The sequence below is a fragment of the Melospiza melodia genome, chromosome 17 (genome assembly GCF_035770615.1).
Source record: "Melospiza melodia melodia isolate bMelMel2 chromosome 17, bMelMel2.pri, whole genome shotgun sequence".
Lineage (NCBI taxonomy): Eukaryota > Metazoa > Chordata > Aves > Passeriformes > Passerellidae > Melospiza > Melospiza melodia.
Window position 1 is genome coordinate 15,246,707 of NC_086210.1, and position 2,500 is coordinate 15,249,206.

The 2,500-nt window shown below is 50.7% G+C and overlaps 1 non-coding gene across 1 annotated transcript in view; it reads left to right on the forward strand.

Annotated features, from left to right (window-relative positions):
- LOC134426159 (28S ribosomal RNA) overlaps positions 1 to 2,500 on the forward strand; it is an 8,777-nt gene that overhangs the window by 4,389 nt on the left and 1,888 nt on the right. The window contains exon 1 of the ribosomal RNA XR_010029915.1: positions 1 to 2,500. This exon is cut by the window's left edge and continues 4,389 nt beyond it; it is cut by the window's right edge and continues 1,888 nt beyond it. This is a non-coding gene — a ribosomal RNA (28S ribosomal RNA).

Consider the following 2,500-nt stretch of genomic DNA (forward strand, 5'->3'; position numbering starts at 1 on the left):
AATAGGGCAATTAGGACAACATCTGGAGAAGGGTAATGGTCACCAGGAAACTGCTGGCCAGAAGAAGGAGAGGGGACTGCAGGCCCGTTATAGAAGGAGAATTATGAAGCGATTAGCGGCAGGGACAATTAACATCTTTCCCAAAGTATTTAAAGAACTGCTGAACTGCCAGGAGGCGAGACCGCTAATCAACCGAACAACGGAAGAGTGCTTTGGCCTCCTGGACTCTGCATGCCAAATTAGAACGGCACTCCGGGACAAGGGCAGGCCCCGGGAGGAGCGACCAAGGAAACAGTATCAGAAGTGGATGAAAACGAGAGCGATTAAAAGAGGTAATTACCTCCGCTTCCAGCGACTATTCCATCTCGACAGGGGGAAACTGGCGAGAATTATTTTGGATAACACTGAGAGCTTGTCATGCGATATATCACCCAGTGAAATTTATTCGGTATTCAAGGCCAGATGGGAAACACCTGGACAATTTAACGGCCTTGGGGACTTTGAAACTAAAGGGAAGGCCAACAATAAAGCCTTCAGGGACTTAATCACGGCCAAAGAAATTGAAAAGAACGTGCGGGAGATGAGTAAGGGTTCAGCGCCAGGTCCAGATGGGATTGCCCTTGGGGACATCAAGAAGATGGATCCCGGGTATTCCCGGACCGCCGAACTCTTCAACTTGTGGCTGACATCTGGTGACATCCCGGACATGGTGAGGGGGTGCAGGACTGTTTTGATCCCGAAGTCAACAGCACCGGAGCGCCTAAAGGACATCAACAACTGGAGACCCATCACGATTGGTTCCATCTTGCTGAGGCTGTTCTCCAGGATCCTGACGGCGAGGATGACTAAGGCGTGCCCCCTCAACCCGAGACAGAGAGGCTTCATCAGTGCGCCGGGATGCTCTGAGAACTTGAAACTCCTGCAATCCATAATTCGGACTGCCAAAAGTGAACACAGGCCATTGGGTGTTATATTCGTGGACATTGCCAAGGCTTTTGACACCGTAAGCCACCAACACATCATACACGTTTTACAGCAACGGAGGGTTGACCCCCACATTGTCGGACTGGTGAGCAATATGTACAACGACATCAGTACGTGTATCACCACGAAGAAGGACACACACACAGACAAAATCCAGATCCGGGTTGGAGTGAAGCAGGGTGATCCACTGTCACCCCTTCTATTCAACCTGGCGATGGACCCCCTGTTGTGCAAGCTGGAAGCAAGCGGCAAAGGATTCCATCGAGGACAGAGTTCAATAACTGCGATGGCATTCGCTGATGACCTGGTCCTGTTAAGCGACTCCTGGGAGAACATGAAAGAGAACATCAGAATATTGGAGACCTTCTGCGATCTCACCGGTCTCAAGACACAGGGGCAAAAGTGCCACGGCTTTTACATCAAGCCTACAAAGGACTCTTACACCGTCAACAACTGCCCTGCATGGACCATCAATGGCACACCCCTGAACATGATCAACCCCGGGGAGTCAGAGAAATACCTCGGCCTGCAGATCGACCCATGGACTGGAATTGCAAAATACGATCTCTCAACAAAACTGAAATCATGGCTCGAAAGCATTGATCGGGCCCCACTTAAACCTCTGCAAAAACTCGATATCCTCAAAACATACACCATTCCTCGACTGACCTACCTGGCTGACCACTCGGAGATGAAAGCAGGGGCTCTGGAAGCACTTGACCAGCAGATTCGAACAGCGGTCAAGGACTGGCTGCACCTGCCCTCGTGCACCTGTGATGCCATCTTGTATGTGAGCACGAGGGACGGCGGTTTGGGTGTTACTAAGTTGGCGGGACTGATTCCTAGTGTGCAGGCCCGGAGGCTGCACCGCATTGCGCAGTCACCGGACCAGACGATGAAGGACTTCCTAGAGAAGGCCCAGATGGAGAAAATGTATGAGAAACTATGGATTCAAGCTGGAGGCAAAAAGAATAAGATCCCGTCAATTTGGGAGGCCCTGCCGGTAACTGTACCACCCGTTAACGCAGGCACTCTTTCGGAATGGGAAGCACCGAACCCTAAAAGTAAGTACCCAAAACCTTGTGATTGGAGGAGGAAAGAACTTAAAAAGTGGACGAAATTAGAGTCCCAAGGTCGTGGAGTCAAAAATTTTAGAAACGATAGTATCAGTAACGATTGGATCCAATATTATAGACGCATACCTCACAGGAAACTCCTCACTGCTATACAACTCAGGGCTAATGTATATCCCACGAGGGAATTCCTCGGGCGGGGGAGGGGAGATGATTATGTTAAGTTTTGCAGGCACTGCGAGATGGACCTTGAATCCTGTGGCCATATCATCGGCTTTTGCCCAGTGACGAAGGACGCCCGAATCAAGAGGCACAATCGCATATGCGACAGGCTCTGTGAGGAGGCGCTCAAGAGAGACTGGGTGGTGTTCAAGGAACCGCACTTGAGGGATGACACCAGGGAGCTGTTCAAACCGGATCTGATATTCGTGAAGGAGGGCCGT